This window comes from Hordeum vulgare, chromosome 7H (assembly GCF_904849725.1).
Source record: "Hordeum vulgare subsp. vulgare chromosome 7H, MorexV3_pseudomolecules_assembly, whole genome shotgun sequence".
Classification (NCBI taxonomy): Eukaryota; Viridiplantae; Streptophyta; class Magnoliopsida; order Poales; family Poaceae; genus Hordeum; species Hordeum vulgare.
Window position 1 is genome coordinate 62,332,121 of NC_058524.1, and position 21,168 is coordinate 62,353,288.

Genomic DNA, 21,168 nt, shown 5'->3' on the forward strand with positions numbered 1-21,168 from the left:
ACCTTCGTCTATTCTCTTTATTCTGCCGTGGTCGGGTTTTGAGTCTTACTCAAATTCACACCTTACAACGCAACCAAGAACTCCTTCTTTGTTGATCTATTTTGAACTCCTTCAAAAACTTGTCAAGGCATGCATCTTGTTGAAACTTCCATTAAGCGCTTTCGATCTATCTCCATAGATCTTTGATGCTCAACATTCAAGTAGTGCAATCCAGGTACTCCCTTGAAAACTCCTTTCAAACAACCTTGTATGCTTTACAGAAATTCTACATTACTTCTGATCCACAATATGTCAACCACATATACTTATCAGAAATTATATAGTGCTCCCACTCACTTCTTTGGAAATACAAGTTTCTCATAAACCTTGTACAAACCCAAAATCTTTGATCATCTCATCAAAGTGTATATTCCAACTCTGAGATGCTTGTACCAGTCCATTGAAGGATCACTGGAGCTTGCATACTTGCTAGTATCTTTAGGATCGACAAAACCTCCTGGTTGTATCACATACAATGTTTGCTCAAGGAAACCGTCGAGGAAACAATGTTTTGACATCCTACATGCAATATTTCATAAATAATGCAGCGACTAGAGGCTTACTAGGGATAGTGTTTTGTCTATGTATCCACACAAGTATTGTGTTTCCAATCAATACAATTATAGCATAGATAATAAACGATTATCATGAACTAAGAAATATAATGATAAATAATTTATTATTGCCTCTAGGGCATATTTCCAACATGTCCTGCATCATGGCAAACTAAGTCTTTGCTTAAGTACGAAAACACATTGACATTTGCCGTTTGTATGTCTAGTAAACATGCCAGTTTTCCTTTGTCATCGACGTTATCCATCGCGTTGCTACTTTAGGCATCCACTACAATTTTCACTGTGTTTTCATTTATACTCATGTGTACTTGTTCTTATTATAACATCATGGTTCGTGACCACCTGCAAGACGACGACGACGACCCGCCATAGAATCGTGTGCCTGGTCCTAGGAAAGACGGTGACAAGGTTCTTTTTTTCTCCCTGTTCATTGTGTTATAGAGTTTTCATTCATTTTCAGTGGTATTTTTTTAGCATATTGAACATGGAAAGAGTGATTGTGTTTTTGTTTTGCAGAAGAAGAAACATGTGCGCAATAGGGCTTCGCAAAAAGAATGACTCTATTGACCAAGGGTTTTAGTGATGATCAGAAGAAAGCTGCCGGTGAGATGGGGATGTAGGCATTGATGGATGTCCTATGCCCAAATCTAGTAAACTCTGTCTGTGATTGGCTTGGGGAGATCTATGACCCTACGTCTATGGAATTTTTCATTCCGGGACGTGGAAGACTCCCCTTGGACGAGGAGTCCATTTTCTGCACCTTGGGTATCCCCCGTGGGGGAATCAAAGTTCCTTAAGAGGTGAACAATGAGATTGGGAAAGTATTGTTCCCCCCGTTGTTTTCTATCGAGTCATCCTTGCCTAATAAGACCTTGCTTGCAACTTCGTGTAGGTCATGATAACCCATGGCAAGGTATTTAAGATGAAACTGCTAATGTACTTGATCTCATCTGTCTTTGCGCCTACCACCTCGCTACGCCCAAGCAACAAATACTTCCCTGTCTTGGTGAATGTTCTTCATCTATTCTCTTTTTACCATCTTCTCTTTTGGTGTCATGTACTAGCATGTTGCTTCCAGTTGAAGTTTTCTAATTGTGCACGTGTTGCCATTTTTAAAACTTGTGCAGGCGAACCTGTGGGATGTAAAAACATGAATTGGTGCAAATTTATTGCCGACTTCCTGCATGATGCCTTTGCAAAGAAGATGTACCAAAAGGGCTGCTGTCTACACCTAATGGTAATTGTTTGTTTACAAATGCTTCTAACATTGTACATTCATTCCTCATTGACAATACAGAGAACTCAATATGATTAGTATAGGGCACTCAAGCTAGGAAATGAAGTTCATTGGGACGCCTTTTAGGAAGTAAAATAAGATGCAGCTGCATTTGATCATAGATGGCAATCATATGTGTTTAGATGTGGAAACTCCAGTTGTTTACACATGACAACTCTAGTTGATCATGCACGACAACTTTAGTTGATTCTGTATGGAATTTCTAGCTGATCATACATGGCAACTCTAATTGATCCTGCATGGCAAGTACATGTGTTGATACATGGCATCCATAGTTCATGCTACATGGCAAGTACATTTAAATCACACATGATATATACTTTCTTTTTCCAATGTCCATTTTTGGTTTGTTATTTCACTGCCCATATGTGCGATGTAAATGGTCATACATGGCAAACATATCACCATGTACACGGCAAATCTTTATATTTAGTGGACACATGTGAGAATGCATTGCCAACGACATGGCAGTCACACTAATATTTTCCTTTCCTCGTAATGTTTTCTGTTACACAATATTGAATTCTAACATGTTTTTCTTAATTATTTTTCATTTTTTGTGTTTACGAGCTCATGTACATCGACAACCTTGATATTTCTACTGTCAATCTTGCCGCGATAGGAGGTCCGCCTCCTCCACATAAGTTTGCTATCTCTGCGTGGACTTACGACGCTGTCAAGGCTGTGCTTGCTGCAGATAGGATATCTAAAATATAGTATGACAAACTACAGGTTAGTGCTATCTCCACTAATCAAAACTATTTGGTCCGTTTATAGTATTTTTATAGGGGGATATGTAGCGTAAAAAACATGACAAATATGTTGGTTTCCACATGGCAAATATACAACACTTTACATGGCAGCCATATTCCATTCTGCATATTTAACTATCTCTCTGCATTTTATATGTCCACCTTATCGCATTCAAGCCGACAAACAAACTATAAAACACATGGAAAATATGGTTGTCTCCACATGACATTTGTAGTCCATCTGCATCATGCAAACATATATTCTTAAAAGTTCACACGGAATAAACGCACCTTCTAGATACTTCACATGGAAACTATGTGGGTGTCACACGGGAAATATTTTTGTGCTCTTCGCATGGCATGCCATTTTTCCTCACACTTTGTGCGATCCATGTTTGTTTTCAATGTTTTTTGACATCTCTTTTTCACTGTTTTTTAGTTGAAGGCCAAGCATGCTATTGACTACAATGTGCTTAGTGGGCCACACAATTTCGTCAAGTGGTTGGATCTGCATTCAACTTCATCTTGTTCCACCGAGGTAAGTAAGCACAAAGTTGTTTTTCTTGACCCTTTTTGTACTTGAGTTCTTTGCGGTTTTTTCATTTTTTATCCACATGTTCCATTGTGTATGATTTTTTTATTGTTTTGTTCTAATTAGGCCAGGGCTCCTGTCGAGCGTCTAGTTGGGAAGTTTGCTTCTGGCATGACAAACCTACTTGGGAAATTGGTTGAGGGCTAGACAACATTGGCTGGTTTCTACGGTGATACACTTGCAAGGCACTTCACCTCTTCCTTTGGAGAACGCACACATCATTCAACTGGCTATCATGGTCGGCAAGACTACAACAGTTCTCAGGAGCTCCCTGACTCCCAAGAGGAGCTATTAGGGGATGGTTTCGATGGCGTGGACGATGGTATTGACAAGAATGGTGATGATGATATGGAGAATGTGCAACCGACCATGATGAATCTCAGGAAGTTCATGACGAAGGTACCAACAATAAGGCTCCACTGGACGTTCCTGCATCTGAGCGAGGCAATGCCTCAACTGGTGCGAGAGACGCGAGTGTTTCTCCCTTGAAGAGGGGTAGGGCTCTAGAGGATGATGCTTAGGGCCCTGACGACAAGAGGCGCATGACCGATCCTATTGCTGCTAGGAGGAGGTTTGCTGTTTGTTCATTGTGTCATTCATTTTCATATTCCCCCATTTTTCGTGAGATGCACGCCATGATTGCATCCTCTTAATCGATTGATACGGTGTAAAAACAGAAACTTCGACGTCCAGTGCAGAATCTCTCTGACTTTACTGGAACGTATTCTTAAGATGAAGATTTTACATAGTATTTCTATACGAATTCCTCAGGTCGTCCTAATGTTTAAGGGTTTTTCATTTTCTTTTTTGTGTGGGAAGTAAGGCGACAGCCGGTGGCCGAGCAACTAAATAGAAGCAGGCAGCCACACCCTCTCGTGCTTTTGTCCGACTGAACAAGGGGGCACCCACTGCTGGTGGCATCACGTCTCGATCGTGTCCTTGTATATCGTCATCTTATACCAGGGATCCTGTTGGGCTGGAAGACTTGAGGAAACAAGCATGAGGTGTGTTCTTATTTCTAAGTTTTTGGTGGTGGACCTACTTTAAGGGTGGAGCAAGTGGCAGTACATTTTTTTCAAAAAATTTCATGGCAATTGTAGCATGTTGAGCATGACAACTCATACATAATGTTCTCGGTAATTTTGTTTGATGCATTCCACGATCAGTGACAACTTTGTCGCATTCAACATGACAACTCTTGTTTGTGCTACATGTCAACTACTAATTGTCACACATGGTAACCATTGTAAAACACATATGGAAATTCCTGTTTTGGTACACATGTTAACTCTTGCATATCACACATGGCATTTTAAGTTGACTGGAATGGAAAATACTTGTTTTTGTACCACATTTCCTTCATGTGTTTTTTAATGGTTATCTTTTTATTCCACAATTTTGTAGGGTAAAGAAGACTGTTTCAGGCCCGGCCAAATCCAGTACTAAAGACCCACTAGAATGCGTCCACTCGAAGTTGGCAACCTCCGACAATGCGGAGATTCACGAGCCGTCAGTTCACAAATATGCCGCTGCATCGCCCACTGTTGCCGCTAGTTCTGGTGAACGTAAGCCTCCATCTCCGCCGGTTGCAGAGGTGCGCACTACAACTAGAGGTATTAGTACATCTGGTAGCGACGAGTAAATATCTGCCAGGACTGCTGAGGTAGTGCCTACCCTTCTCACAACGAGGGATGCTGTCGTGATCCCTTGCAGCCGCTCAACACGGGATGAAGTGCATGCTCGAGAGATCAACCTAAACAAGGAAGATTCCCGCTCATCCACTACGGCCTCCACGCGTGGGACTGATGGCACTGTCGTGCCCACGAAAGAAGGGGTTACGGTCAGAATTCCTGATCAGAGGACATCCATGGAGTCACGGACGACTCTTGCCACACAGCTGCTACATCAATTCCGAGCACACAGGCTGCTACATCAACCGGTTTGCGAGATGGACTTCTTTAAAGCCCGGAACCGACGCTCCAGAAGATTCTTCTTTTATTTCATTGTCCCTGTGTGATTTATTTGGTTGCCGCATTCATCATCACAACATGTGCATCATCCGCATTGTATCGGCACTACGCTACCATCATTTTTTCAAAACTTGCACCCGTTAATAGTTGTGAGTTTTCTATGTTTTCTTCGTTGACCATTTCGAGAGCAACCACACATGCGCACACACGTGGCACCGTTAAAAATATTGTTTTTAAAAGTGTGTGTAAAACTTTCTCGGATTGGGTTGAAAGTTGGCGTGCGGTCTTATTTTATTGTAGGTAGATTGTGTGCCAAATTTTGTCGCAATCGGAGTTCGTTTGATACCTGAACCGTTAAACCTATAGCGACACTATAACTGGTTAAATTGTCGGACGTTTCGGTATTTAAAAACTTTGTCACGGGCCGCAAACCTCCCTCTCATCCCCACCTAGACCATCTACACAACCTACTAGAACCACCTAACCATTACCTTCATCGTGGTCAACGGATTGCGATCGGATGGACGAGGTCCAACCCACCAATGTCCATTCCCTATATAAACCCACCTTCTGGAGAGAGCCTCTCACTCCACTAGGGTTTCCCCTTGCCAAAATTACAACCACCTCCTCAAAAACCTCATCTGCTAGCTCCACCTTCTCCAAATCCCGTAGTCCAAGCCATCTACCCAATTCTGGCCCTCAAATTCGAAATCTAGGGCCCAAAATTGCCCAAACCCCCCACCCCGGACATGTCCGCGACCAACCCAGACGTGTCGGGGTGACCACACTGCCCGAGCGCCTCCATGCCCGCACCCGCCCCCATGGCAGTTGCCCCGTCGTCCGCTTGCTAGCCCCATTGGCCTTCCAGCGCCGCCGCCCACCGGCGCCCCTCCACCGCACGCCGCACGAACCCGTGGCCCAAGCTCGCCCGCGCCTCCGACCGTAGCCGGCATGCAGCTCCACCGGAGCAAGCGCCGCCCGCGTCGGATTTCACAGCTGCACCACTAGAGACCATCCGGCTGGCCTCGGTCACCCTTGCAGCCATGACTAGCCAACCTCCGAGCCGTCGCCCCGCTCCATGCCCGTCGCCGCGCAAGCTGCCACCGCCGGTGCCCGCCTTCCACCTCATCCGGGCGGACCCGCCGCTGACCCGTCGCCGTGCACCTCATCGCGCCGCTGGTAAGGCCCTGCATCAAGCCATCGCTCGGCCTCGACCGCCAGGCACCCGCACATGGGCCTCCTAGGCTGCTCCGTGCCCACGTGGGCCGCCTTCCTCAGCAAGGCCAAGCGAGCCTCTCGCCAGGCCTAGCGCGTCCCTCGCCCGGCCCAGCCACTCCGACCGGCCGAATGGCCCTCTCGTGAGCCACTTGCTAAGCCCTCCTTGTGCATTATTTAGTATATTGCACCCAATAGATTCGACCCATCGCGATGTTTTTTTTGCAAGACGATTTTCCAATTATTCGAGGAATTGGATAATTACACAAAATGCATGGTTTTAAAGATGCTAATAACTAATTAACCGAGCATCGCATGTAAAAACTTTAATTATGTAAAATGTCCAGAATTTCATGCAGATTAATAATATCCAATTTTCGTGCATGTTTACAAATATTTAAAGTTGTTGTTTGCATTATTTTACATGATGCCATATTAAAATGATTTAATTCATAGCAAAATAACCGTGCATCCGATTTAAAATTTATACATGAAGAATGCTAAGATTTTTCTGTAGTTTCACAATATCCAACTAGCAACCATGTTTAAAATATTTAACTTGATGTTTTCATTTATTTTGCATTAATGCCATATTAAAATGATTTATTCCATAACTAATTAACCGTAGCTCCGGTTAAAATGTTCGAGATATGTAATTTAACTAGAAAAATGTGTAGAATAACATGGTGACATTTATTTTGCTCTTGAGTAACTCTAAAATTGTGTTATAGACAGAACAGTATCAAAATCTTAATTTGCATATGGGGGCTTTTCGAAATTGTTATTCGTTGTTCCGGCCTCATTTAAAATTGCCTAGATTTTCATATCGTTTCGTAATAACTTGTGCATCCATGACTTAACATGCTTGTGGCTCTCATCTGCATATATTTTGCATTCATGACATATTATCTTGTGATGGTCATATATTTTAGATTGTAGCTCCATTTTAAATGATCTTTATATGTAAATCGACTAGAATGACGTGTAGAATCACATGAGCCACTTTATTTTTGCTGTTTAATAAATACAAAAATATGTTAATTCAGATCTAGACCCTTTGCGAAATTAAAATATGGGGTCATTTTGGAAATGTTATATGTTGTTTCCGTCCTCATTTCAAATGCCTAGAGATATAGTTTATTTATGCTTCACCTCTTGCCATGTTTAAAAACATTTAGCATTGTCGTGTACTAAATGGGAGTGAACTAAGTAATTCAAATGTGAAGTTTTGTCAACATGCAACTCGTTGCATATTGAGCTTCACTTAATGTGTAGTGTTTGATTGTTGTGAATTGCCATGCCGTGCCTTGCATAATTAAATTGGACATGCATGATTTGTGGTTGTGCATCATGTCCTCATATGTTGTGGTGTTTGTCGTGTGTTGATTGTTATTTCTGGATTGTTTCTTCTTGATAGAGTTTAGAACCGCTTCGTAGTGTGAGGATTCGCTCGACTACGTTGGTTTGTCTACTTCATGGATTCGTTCTTCTTCCAAGCGGGATCACACGCTAGTTGTCTCGTTCCTATCGCTATTTCTCGACGCCTACCACTTGTTAATGTCAGCCTCCCAACATTGCCATGAAAAGCCTCTAACCCCCTCCACATCACAGCAAACCCTTGTTTGGCTATGTTACCGCTTGCTCATCCCTTCTTATGGCGTGCTAGTTTCAGGTGCAGTTGCTTCCATGTGAAAAATGGGTTCCTTGTGATATCACCGTATTATTGCTATTTAATTGAATGCACCTATATACCTGGTAAGAGGTGGAAGCCTTGGCCTTCCAGCTCGGTGTTTTGTTTCACCTTTGCCGCCGTAGTTACTTGTGTACTGGTGTTATGGTCCATAATTGAGCGCTCCTAACATGCTTGGGGTTATTATGGGGACCCCATGGTTTTTTTGGGATAAAACTCGTCTGGCAATGCCCAACATTGGTACTATTTGCTTAATGACAACTAATAAAATTTGCATCGGGCACTGATCACTCCATGGATAATTAATCAACCCCTCAGGACAGAGCTCCTCATGAGTGTTGGTCCAACCTAGAGCACTGTGCGGGGCCAACCCAGGGCAACTTGGATGATTTCTATTAGGCCTTCGTATGCGTAGCTTATCCGACGTGTCCCGAGAACGAGATACACGACTCTTATCGGGGTCGTCGCCACGTCGGGCGGTCTTGCAGGATTTGTTTTACCCTTCTCAAACGTCTTGTGCGAGGGATTTCGAGGATACTTTGGGCTATTTCAAGGTTGAGGTTTTCACTAGGAATCCGAGGAGATCACGGGTTTTTCATGGTCAAGGTTTCCGACGCAACTTGTGATAGTTTGTGATGGACTAGTTGGAGCATCCCTGCAGGGTTAAATATTTTGGAAAGACATGCCTGCGGTTATGTGGCAACTTGGAAACTTTATTTAACACCCGATCATAGCAAACCTGAAGTAAACTTAATTAAAACTTGCCAACGGTGTGCGTAATCGTGACTGTCTCTTCTTGTGAGCTCTGTATCCGAGAGAGGACATAGTGAGGTTATGTCTAACGTAAGTAGGTGTTCAAGATCACTTCAAGATCATTATTAGTTCACGTTCATTTATGCTTAGATCATCCCCTCTTATTCTTGTACTCGTAAGTTAGCCACTCAAATAAATTCTTAGTTGCTTGCTACAGCCTCACCACTTAACCATACCTCACCCATAAAGCTTTGCTAGTCTTGATACCTTTGGAAATGAGATTGCTTAGTCCCTGTGGCTCACATATTACTACAACAACAGTTGACGTTCAGGCAAAGCGATACTTTGACATAAGTGCGATGATTGTTTAGTTTGGAGTTTCTTCTTCTTCTTCTTCAACGATCTAGGATGGGTTCCAGGTCGTTAGCCTTGGATAGCAAAGATGGACGTCATTCTTTTATTGTTTGTTTTTGTCCATTGTCGGACCCTGCTCTTCTACATGATGTTTAAATGTGTTGTTGTATTCATATGTTCATTGTCATGTTGCTCTCTTCTTTCCATCATCTCATATTTTCAATATCAAGTTCTTTCCATGTTTTTCCATTTAACCAGAGTGTCGTGCAATATTTTCAAATTCTTTCCATCTTATCAAGTTTTATCTCTTTTTCCCACCGAAGTGCTCCTGAAATTTGTTTTGAATTCTTGCTTGTTCCTCATGCCATTCTTAATCTCTTTGGAACCTTCAGGGATCACTGGTTTCACTCATTTGTCAAGAAGCAACTGAGTATTACCTCTCGCTCCTTCTTCCTCTCCCCCTTTCATTCTAACATCTCCTTGTGAGATTTATTGTTAGTGGAGGAGAGTTGTAACAACACAGAACCGACGCTCCAGAAGATTCTCCTTTTATTTCATTATCGTCGTGTTATTTATTTGCTTCTCGCGTTCATCATCGCATCATTCACATCATCCGCATTGCATCGACACACCGTTGTCGTCAATTTTCAAAACTTGTATCCGTTATTAGTTGTGGGTTCTCTCTGTTTTTGTTGTTCACCGTTTCGAGACCAAACACACATGGACGCTCCCGTGGCACTGTTAAAAATATTGTTTTCAAAAGTGTGTGTAAAACTTTCTCTGATTGCGTTAAAAGTTGGTGTGCTGTATTATTTTATTATAGGTAGACCGCTTGTCAAATTTCATTGCACTCGGATTTCGTTTGATACCCTAACCGTTAAACCTATAGCGGCATAGCTGGTCAAATTGTCGGATACTTCAGTATTTAAAAACTTTGTCATGGGCCGCAAACCTCCCTCTCATCCCCACCTAGCCCATTTACACATCCCACTAGAACCACCTAACCCTTCCCTTCGTCGTGGTCATCAAATCGCGATCGGACGGACGAGGTCCAACCCACCAATCTCCATTCCCTATATAAACCCACCTTGTGGAGAGAGCCTCTCGCTCCACTAGGGTTTGCCCCTTGCCAAAATTGCAGCCACCCCGTCAAAAACCCCACCTACTAGGTCCACCTCCTCCAAATCCCGCAGCTCAAGCCATCTATCCAATTCTGACCCTCAGATTCGAAATCTGGCGCTCAGAATCGCCCAAAACCCCCACCCCTGACATGTCCGCAAGCAACCCGGACGTGTCCGGGCGACCACCGTGCCCGAGCGCCTCCATGCCCACAACCATCGCCATGACAGTCGCCCCCCTGTCGGCTAGCCAGCCCCATCGGCCTTCCAGCGCTGCCACCCACCGGTGCCCCACCATCGTGTGCTTCCCGAACCCGTGGCCTAAGCTCGCCCGCGCCTCCGAAGGAAGAGCGCCCCCGCGACGGATTTCACACGTGTGCCGCCGGAGCACCGCCGTCGGAGATCATCGGGCTAGCCTCGGCCGCCCTTGCAGTCATGCAAGGCCAACCTCCAAGCTGCCACCCTCTCCATGTCCGCCGCCGCGCAAGCCACCGTTGCCGGTGCCTGCCTTCCACCGGATCCGGCGAGATCCAGGCGGACCTGACGCCGCCCCGACGTCGTGCACCTCGTCGCGCCGCCGGTGAGGCCCTGCATCGAGCCATCGCTCGGCCTCGACTGTGAGGTGCCCGCACGTGGTCTTCCTCGGCCGCCCCGTGCCCCCGTGGGCCGCCTCCCTCTGCAAGGCCGAGCGCGCCCCTCACCCGGCCTAGTAGCCCTCTGGTGAGCCTCTTGCTAAGCCCCACCTTGTGAATCCTTTAGTATATTGCGCCCAATAGATGCGGCCCATCGCGATGTTTTTTTGCAAGACAATTTTCGAATTAATCGAGGAATTGGATAATTACAGAAAATGCATGGTTTTAAATATGCTAATAACTAATTAACCGTGCATCGCATGTAAAAACTTTAAATATATGAAATGTCCAGCATTTTGTGTAGATTAATAATATCCAATTTTGTTGCATGTTTAAAAATATTCAACCTGTTGTTTGCATTGTTTTGCATGATCTCATATTAAAAATGATTTACTTCAAACCAAATAACCGTGCATCAAATTTAAAAAAATTCATACATGAAAAGTGCTTACAATTTTGTTTAGTTTCACAATAACTAAACTTCACACATGTTTAAAATGTTTAACTTGATGTTTCATTTAATTGCATTAATGTCATGTTAAAATGATTTATTGCATAATTAATTAACCGTAACTCTAACTAAAATGATCGACATATGTAACTTGGCTAGAAAAATGTGTAGACAAACATGGAGAAATTTATTTTGCTCTTAAAAAACTCTAAAATTGTGTAATAGGAAGAAAAGTGCCAAAATCTTAATTTGCATATGGGGACTTTCCGGAATTGTTATTCGTTGTCCCGGCCTTATTTAAACTTGCCTGGATTTTCATGTAGTTTCATAATATCTTGTGCATCCATGATTTAACATGCTTGTGGCTGTCATTTGTATATATTTTGCATTCATGGCATATTATCTTGTGATGATCATATCTTTTAGACCGTTGCTCCATTTTAAATGATCTCTATATGTATCGACTAGAATGACATGTAGAATCACATGAACCACTTTATTTTGCTGTTTAATAAATATAAAAATATGTTAGTTCAGATCTAGGCCAATTTCGAAATTAACATATGGGGTCATTTCGGAAATGCTCTATGTTGTTCCCGACCTCATTTAAAATTCCTAGAGATATACTTTATTTATGCTTCACCTCTTGCCATGTTTAACAACATTTAATACTGTGGTGTACCTAAACAAGAGTAAAATAAGTAATTCAAATGTGGATTTTCGACAATATGCAACTCGTTGCATATTGAGCTCCACTTAATGTGTAGTGTTTGATTGTTGTGAATTGCCATGTTGTGCCTCGCATTTAAACAAGACATGTATCATATTTGTTTGCACATCAGGTCATGAATATGTTGTGGTGTTTATCGTGTGTTGATTGTTGTTTCCGCTTCTTGATAGAGTTCCGATTCGCTCCGGAGTGTGAGGATTCGTTCGACTATGTTGGTTCGTCTACTTCACGGATTCATTCTTCTTTCAAGTGGGATCACAAGCAAGATGATCATTTTCCTAGATACCACTACTACCATTGCTATGCTTGTTGTCTCGTTTCTATCGTTATGTCTCGCTGCCTACCACCTGTTAATGTCAGCCTCCCAACATTGCCATAAAAAGTCTCTAACCCCTACACAAGCCATCAAACCCTTGTCTAGCTATGTTACTGCTTGATCAATGTTCTTATAGTGTTGCTAGTTGCAGGTGCAATTGCTTTCCATGTGGAAACATTGATTCCTTGTTATATCACCATATCACTGCTATTTAATTAATGCACCTATATACCTGGTAAGAGGTGGAAGGCTTGACCTTCTAGCTTGGTGTCTTGCTCCATCTTTGCCACCCTAGTTACTTGTGTACCGATGTTGTGTTTCATATTGAGCGCTCTTAACATGCTTGGGGTTGTTATGGGGACCCCCTTGACTCCCATTTTGGGAAAAAACTTGTCTGGCAAGACTCAACATTGGTACTATTTGCTTAATAACAACTAATAAAATTTGCATAGGGCACCGATCACCTCGTGGATAGTTAATCAACCCCTTCGGGCCAGTGCTCCTCATGAGTGTTATTCCAACCCAGAGCACTATGCGGGGCCAACCCAAGGCAACTTGGGTGATTTCTATCAGGCCTCAATACGCGTAGCTTATCCGACGTGTCCTAAGAACGATATACACGACTCTTATCAGGGTCGTGGCCACGTTGGGCGGTCTTGTTGGATTTGTTTTATCCTTGTCGAATGTCTTGTGCGAAGGATTCCGAGGATACTTTGGGCTATCTCAAGGTTGAGGTTTTCCACTAGGAATCCGAGGAGATCACGAGTTTTCTGTGGTCGAGGTTTCCAATGCAACTTGTGGTAGTTTGTTATGAACTAGTTGGAGCACCCCTACAGGGTTAAATCTTTTGGAAAGCCATGCCCACGGTTATGTGGCAAGTTAGAAACTTTGTTCAACACCTGATCATAGCAAACTTGAAGTAAACTTAATTAAAACTTGCCAACTATGTGCGTAACCGTGACTGTTTCTTCTCGTGAGCTCTGTATCCGAGACAGGACACGGTGGGGTTATGTATGACATAAGTAGGTGTTCAGGATCACTTCAAGATCATTATTATCTCACGTCTATTTATGTGTAGATCACCCCCCTCTTATTTTTGTACTTGTAAGTTAGTCACTCAAATAAATGCTTAGTTGCTTGGTGCAGCCTGACCACTTAACCATACCTCTCCTATAAAGCTTTGCTAGTCTTGATACCTTTGGAAATGAGATTGCTGAGTCCCCGTGGCTCACAAATTACTACAACAACAGTTGCAGATTCAGGTAAAGAGATACTTTGACGTGAGCACGATGATTGTTCTATTCTGAGTTTCTTCTTCTTCTTCTTCATCGATTTAGGATGGGTTCCGGGCAGGCAGCCTGGGATAGCAAGGATGAACGTCGTTCTTTTATCGTTGATTTCGTGTGTAGTCGGACCCTGCTCTTCTACATGATGTTGAACGTATTGTTGGATTGAGATGTTCATGTTGTAGATTGTGGCAAGTTTTAGCCAATTCCATATACTCATATCTTGTGTACATGTACTTGTAACGATATCCATTCTTGCGAAACGATGAGATACGCTTCTATCCCCGTCGAGGCCCTCGTGCCAAAATAAGGATCACGCCCAAGATGAAGGATAAGCATAACATAATTCTGATTCTTGTTTCATGAAAATAATTTCATTCCGTCTTCTGGAGGTTGTTCATGATATCAAATTCTCGAGTTTAGGTTGTTCATGTGTTCCGTTCCGGAGATCCAAGTCTTGTCAAGTACCTCTTCGCGAAGCTTCATCTAAATCTTTGCAAGGCCATAATCTTATTATTTTCAACCTTCATTTCATTTTATTATTCTCTTGTTCCGGAGGCTCTTCATGGTGGTTCTCCAAGGATTTAATTCTTTTTCTTAGTGTTCTTCAAGATTCTAGTTGGAGAGGCTCAAATATTCTTTATCTTCCATTTCCAAGTGTAATTCTTCCTCCATTATCTTTTGAGGTGGTGTTATAACATTCTCGATTCATGAGGAGTCTGGAAGAGAATTTGTTTCAAGAATAAGATAATTAAACCCATCTTTTCTTCCATTGAGTTATCTTGGTTTAGATTTCACCTAAATATTTTTCTAAGAATTCTTGCTATTATGGTGATATCGTTGACCCAAGTTCTCAATATATACTTTCGGTGAAAGAAGTTTTGCATATCTTGTTGCTCCCAAGCAATCTCTGTTTCCGTTAGTGGTCGGTTGTCACCTCATTATTTGAGATGGTTTTCATAAGTCAACTACAGGTTTTTATTTTCGTTGTTGGTTTTCCAACAACTCCGTTCAATTGTTCTTGTAGCATGCTTTTTCAAATTCAATTGTGGTAGAAGTTGTCTTTTTTTCTTTGTTAAAAGATCTAGTTTCTATTATTTTCTTTCGGAGGCATTGTCATGTTGCTCTCTTCTTTCCATCATCTCATTTTTTCAAGATCATGTTCTTTCCATGTTTGTCCATTTAACCGGAGTGTTGGGTCCTCTTGTCAAGTTTTTCCATCTTATGAAATTTTGCTTCTATTTCCTATCGAAGTGCTGCCGAAGTTTCTTTTAAATTCTTGCTTCTTTCTCATATCATTCTTCATCTCTTTGCAACTTCTATGTTTTGTTGGTTTCACTCGTTTGTCAAAGAGCAACTAAATTTTACCTCTTCCTTTGTATTCCCCTTTCATTCTTAGATCTTGGAGCAAGATCTCTTGTTAGTGGAGGAGAGTTGTAACAGCCCGGAACCGACGCTCCAGAAAATTCCCCTTTTATTTCGTTGTCCCGGTGTGATTTATTTGGTTGTCGCATTCATCATCACATCATGTGCATCATCCGCATTGCATTGGCACTATGCTGCCACCATTTTTTCAAAAGTTGCATCCATTCGTAGTTGCCGGTTCTGTGTGTTTTCGTCGTTGACCGTTTGAGACCAACCACACACACACATGCCTGCGACACCATTAAAATATTGTTTTTAGAAATGCGTGTAAAACTTTTTCGGATTCGGTTGAAAGTTGGCTTGCGGTCATATTTTGTTGTAGGCAGACCGTGTGCCAAATTTTGTCACAATCGGAGTTTGTTTGATACCCGAACCATTAAATCTATAGAGACACTATAGGCGGTCAAATTGTTGGACATTTTAGTATTTAAAATCTTTGTCACGGGCCGGAAACCTCCCTCACATCCCCACCTAGCCCACATAGCCCATCTACACAACCCACTAGACCCACCTAGCCCTTCCCTTCGTCGTGGTCACGGGATCGCGATCAGACGGACGAGGTCCAACCCACCAATGTCCATTTCCTATATAAACCCACCTTATGGAGAGAGCCTCTCACTCCACTAGGGCTTCCCCTTTGCGAAAATTGCAGCCACGCCCTAAAAAACCCCACCTGCTAGCTCCATCTTCTCCAAATCCCGCAGCCCAAGCCATCTGCCCAATTCTGGCCCTCACATTCGAAATCTGGGGCTCAGAATCGCCCAAAACCCCCACCGCGGCCATGTCCGCGGCCAACCCGGCCATGTCCGGGTGACCAAAGTGCCCTAGTGCCTCCATGCCCGCAGCCGTTGTCATGATAGTCGCCCCGCTATCGGCTTGCCAGCCCCATCAGCCTTTCAGTGCCGCCGCTCACCGGCGCCCCTCCACCGCGCGCCGCTCGATCCCGTGGCCCAAGCTCACCCATGCCTTCGACCGCCGCCGGTATGCAGCTCCATCGGATTTCATAGCTACGCCACCGGAGCCTTCCACGGGACACTATTGGGCTGGCCTCGGCCGCCCGTGTAGCCATGCCCGACCAACCTCCAAGCCGCCGCCCCGCTCCATGCAAGCCGCCGCCGCCGGTGCCCGCCTTTCACTGGATCCGGCCAGATCCGGGCGGACCCGTCGCTGCCACGTTGTCGTGCACCTCGTCATGCCGCTGGTGAGGCCCTGCATCGAGCCATCGCTCGGCCTCGACCGCGAAGCGCCCGCACGTGGGCCTCCTCGGCCGCCCCGTGCACCCGTGGGCCGCCTCCCTGTGCAAGGCCCAACGTGCCCCTCGCAGGACCCAACCACTCTGACCGACCCAGTGGCCCTCTGGTGAGCCGCTTGCTAAGCCCCGCCTTGTGCATTGTTTAGTATATTGTGCCCAATAGATTCGGCCCATCGCGATGTTATTTTTGCAAGACGATTTCCCAATTATTCAAGGACTTGGATAATTAGAGAAAATGCATGGTTTTAAAGATGCTAATAACTAATTAATCGTGCATCGCACGTAAAAACTTTAAATATGTGAAATGTCTAGAATTTCGTGTAGATTAATAATATCCAATTTTCGTGCATGCTTAAAAATATTTAAACTTGTTGTTTGTATTGTTTTGCGTGATGCCATATTAAAATGATTTAATTTATAGCAAAATAAACGTGCATCGGATTTAAAAACTTCATACATGAAAAATGCTTAGAATTATCTGTATTTTTATCCAACTTGCAACCCTGTTTAAAATATTTAACTTGATGTTTTCGTTTATTTTGCATTAATGCCATGTTAAAATGATTTATTCCATAACTAATTAACCGTAGATCCTATTAAAATGTTCCACATATGTAACTTGACTAGAAATATGTCTAGAATAACATGATGCCATTTATTTTGTTGTTTAATAACTCTAAAATTGTGTTATAGGGAGAACAGTACCGAAATCTTAATTTGCATATGGGGGCTTTCCGGAATTGTTATTCGTTGTTCTGGCCTCATTTAAACTTGCCTAGATTTTCATGTAGTTTCATAATAACTTGTGCATCCATGATTTAACATGCTTGTCGCTGTCATTTGCATATATTTTGCATTCATGGCATATTATCTTGTGATTGTCGGATCTTTTAGATCGTAGGTCCGTTTTAAATGATCTTTATATGTAAATCGACTAGAATGACGTGTAGAATCACATGAACCACTTTATTTTACTATTTAATAAATATAAAAAAATGTTTGTTCAGATCTGGACCAATTTCGAAATTAGCATATGGGGTCATATCAGAAATGCTATATTTTGTTTCCGGCCTCATTTAAAATCCCTATTGATATAATTTATTTATGCTTCACCTCTTGCCATTTTTAACAACATTTAACATTGTCGTGTACTAAACGGGAGTGAACTAAGTAATTCAAATGTGAAGTTTCGTCAACATGCAACTCGTTGCATATTGAGCTTCACTTAATGTGTAGTGTTTGATTGTTGTGAATTGCCATGCCGTGACTTGCACAATTAAACCGGACGTGCATCATATGTGGTTATGCGTCATGTCCTGCATATGTTGTGGTGTTTATCGTGTGTTGATTGTTGTTTCCGTATTGTTTCTTATCGATAGAGTTTTGAACTGCTTCGGAGTGTGAGGATTCGTTTGACTACGTTGGTTCGTTTACTTCATGGATTCGTTCTTCTTCCAAGCAGGATCACAAACAAGATGATCATGTCCCTAGATACCACTACTATCATTGCCATCCTAGTTGTCTCATTTCTATCGCTATGTCTCGCTGCCTACCACCTGTTAATGTCAGCCTTCCAACATTGTCATGAAAAGCCTCTAACCCCCTACACATCCCAACAAAACCTCGTTTGGCTATCTTACCCTTTGCTCATCCCTTCTTATGGCGTGCTAGTAGCAGGTGTAGTTGCTTCCATGTGAAAACATGAGTTCCTTGTTATATCACCATATTATTGCTATTTAATGCAATGCACCTGTATACTTGGTAAGAGGTGGAAGGCTTGGCCTTCTAGCTCGGTGTTTTGTTCCACCTTTGCCGCCTAGTTACTTATGTACCCGTGTTATGTTCCATAACTGAGCACTCCTAACATGCTTGGGGTTGTTATGGGGACCCCCTTGATTTTCGTTTTGGGATAAAACTCGTCTGACAAGGCCCAACATTGTACTATTTGATTAATAAAAACTAATAAGATTTGCATAGGGCAGTGACCACCTAGTGGATAATTAATCACCCCCAGGGTCAGTGCTCCTCATGAGTGTTGGTCCAACCGAGAGCACTGTGCGGGGCCTAACCACGGCAACTTGGGTGATTTCTAATAGGCCTCTCTACGCGTAGCTTATTCGAAATGTCGTGGGAACGAGATACGCGGCTCTTATCAGGGTCATCGCCACGTCGGGCGGTCTTGCTGGATTTGTTTTACCCATCTCGAACATCTTTTGCGAGAGATTCCGTGGATACTTTGGGATATCTCAAGGTTGAGATATTCCACAAGGAATCCGAGGAGATCACGGGTTTTCCATGGTCGAGGTTTCCGGTGCAGCTTGTGGTAGTTTGTTATGGAATAGTTGGAGCACCCCTATAGGGTTAAATCTTTCGGAAAGCCGTGCCCGTGGTTATGTGGTAACTTGGAAACTTTGTTTAACACCCGGTCATATCAAACTTGAAGTAAACTTAAATAAAACTTGCCAACTATGTGCGTAACCGTGAATTTCTCTTCTCTTGAGGTCTGTATACGAGAGAAGACACGGTGGGGGTTATGTCTGGCGTAAGTAGGTGTTCAGGATCACTTCATGATCATTATTAGTTCATGTCCATTTATGCGTAGATCACCCCCTCTTATTCTTGTACTCGTAAGTTAGCCACTCAAATAAATGATTAGTTTGTTGCTGCAGCCTCACCACCTAACCATACCTCACACATAAAGCTTTGCTAGTCTTGATACCTTTGTAAATGAGATTGTTAAATCCCTGTGGCTCACAGATTACTACAACAACAATTGCAGGTTCAGGTAAACCAATACTTTGACGTGAGCGCGATGATTGTTCTGTTTGGAGTTTCTTATTCTTCTTCTTCAGCAAGTTAGGATGGGTTCCAGGCCGGCAGCATGGGATAACAAGGATGGACGTCATTCTTTTATCGTTTGTTTTCGTCCGTAGTCGGATCCTGCTCTTCTAAATGGTGTTTGAATGTGTTGTTGTATTGAGATGTTCATGCTGTAGCTTGTGGTGAGTGTAAGCCAATTCCATATACTCATCTCTTGTGCACATGTACTTGTAACAATATCCATTCTTGTAAAACGACGAGATGCACTTCTATCGTTGTCAAGGCCCTCGAGCCAAAATAAGGATTAGATCACATCTTGGACGTTACACCTGCCACCTAGACGTAGCCCTCGCAAGAATCCTGCACCATCATCCAATGCAGCGGAGCTTATTAAGATCAGAGCTGACACCATTTTTGTGTCTACTTCCACGCCTTTCCGACGTTTTGCACAAAGCAAAGTAGCAGAGACGATGGAAGTCCGGATTTCAGCAGATGCAAGTGGGAAGCAGGCTACTAATGAAGGAGTTGGATGTTCACATGAGATGACGTCCTTTACGACCAAGAAACCCCGAGTTTAAATCTATGTATTGCCAAGCTCCCTGTCAACATTGGCGTCACGTATAGTCCAAATAAGAAGATATCCAAGAAGGCTATGATTGAAATCTCTGAGAGCATGCCCATCCAACCAAGAAGCCTGATGTTTGTGCAGCAAAGGAGAGTGACATAATTGTTCAACTGTCACCTCTAGATTCAGCTAAACAGTTCATTTGGAACCCGACTAAGAAGCAGGAGAGGCACCCCATGGATTTCACCTCACCAAGCTACAACCTTGGGATTGATCGTAGTGAGGCTCAACCACCGATCAATCTTGTGCCTGTTGCTTTTTCTTTCCCAGCAGGCCCAGTCCCGATGATGGCACAACCCAATGTTGATGGCCGGAAGGCTGTGAACTTTGTAGAGCCTATAGTGCAAAGTAACTTCTTTGTTTGATATTTTATTTATTTATTGATGTTCATGGCAAATTATGTTTGAAATGGGATGGAAAATCTTATGTGCTATACATGGCATTTGTAGTTGACATTTCATGGCAAGTTTAGTCTTGTTGTTATTTTTTTGTCGGTGTGAACCTCAACTGACATGGCAAATGCACTTGATGTCACGTTGCTGCTTACATCGTATGTCCATGGCAAATGTAGTTGATCTAACTTGGTAATTATTGTTGATCTAACATGGCAATTGATGTTACTCTCACATGGCAACTACTGTTTGGCTTCGCACAACCAAACACTATCGATCACACATGGTTAATGGAGTTGATGTCACATGGCAACCGTAGTGCATTGTACATGGCAACTTTTAATGATTGCACACATAAAAATCATAATTTATGCCATTCCTTGCTGTCAGGCATGGACATTCCATGTTCATGGCAAACTTTGTTTCCAAATTTACACTTGAAAACAACATTCTCCATGCATGGCAGTTCACAATTGATTTTGCATGGCCACTTCATGCGTTTAATTCTTATTTACCTTGTTTTTTAGGAACCTCTAAGAAGATTTCACCGTCTCTTGATGAAGCTTACTCCAGGATTGAGCAGGATGCCTTAAACATGAGGTCATTATGCAATCAAGGACAACCAAGTCCTGACGCTCCTGATGTACTAGTGTATGAAGATGTTGTGAGAAGTGCAACCCCTAGTTTTGTGAGGCACGCAAGGGAGCCCGCCATTGGCGGATGATTTTCGGACCGAGTTTAGGGCTACAAGGTAGCAGTCTCTTTTCTATGATATTGTCACGCGTTTAGGAAACGCGAGGTCGAACACCAAACACATGAAACAAATGAGAGACTAATGACCACACCACACACCCCTTACTTGTTTTTTCACGATTTGTCTTTTT